The sequence below is a fragment of the Penaeus monodon genome, chromosome 34, assembly GCF_015228065.2.
Source record: "Penaeus monodon isolate SGIC_2016 chromosome 34, NSTDA_Pmon_1, whole genome shotgun sequence".
Lineage (NCBI taxonomy): Eukaryota > Metazoa > Arthropoda > Malacostraca > Decapoda > Penaeidae > Penaeus > Penaeus monodon.
Window position 1 is genome coordinate 19,169,904 of NC_051419.1, and position 740 is coordinate 19,170,643.

At 42.8% G+C, this 740-nt stretch overlaps 1 protein-coding gene across 1 annotated transcript in view; it reads right to left on the reverse strand.

The window, feature by feature from the left end:
* The window catches only part of LOC119594629 (neprilysin-2-like), a 37,634-nt gene that overhangs the window by 35,995 nt on the left and 899 nt on the right, over positions 1-740 (reverse strand). The window lies entirely within an intron of this gene.

Sequence of the window (740 nt, forward strand, 5' to 3'; positions counted from 1 at the left end):
TTATACAAACTTTATGTATTAAGTGACAGAGGACCTGACTATACAAAACATATTGCTCTCTTCCCCTTTCATCTATCTTAATACCTTTCTTTCCATCCCCTCCTCTCTTACATAACACCACGCTACACAGAGCGAAAACATAACAACCGGAAACGCAGACAGAATGAAAGAAAGGAGAAGACACGGTAGACTAAAGTTTGTGCATCGTGATCTCCCAAACGGCCTTGATATGCTGACAAACAGATAAAGTCAGCATTTGTGCCTGACAGCGCGTCGCTCGCCCCGCCTACCCCGTGACGTCACAGTCTCGACATCGACAGGTGATTTATACAGGTGAGATTAGGTTACCGTCAAGGCTAGTTAACTTCGGGTAGGTTACGTTAGGCTTGGGGCTCGCTTGGTTAGGCTTAGGCAGGTTAGGGCAGGATGTTGTGATAGGCTAACATGAGGATAGGGTAGGTTAGGTTCGTTAAGGATAAATCACGTTACAAATGGTTCTGTTAGGGTGGGATGAGTTAACCTAGGCTTAGGTTGGATCAGATAGGGATTGCTTAGTTTGGATATTGTATATTTACCCGAATATTATTAAGGTTGAATAGGATATATCAGGTTACAACTCTTTACAATATACTAGGATATGTTAGCCTAGGACTGGTTCCATTGGCTGGGAACAACAGGATTGGATTCTGCGCTTCTTCCTACTATCACTGCTATATTAGGCTACATTACATTATGCATTT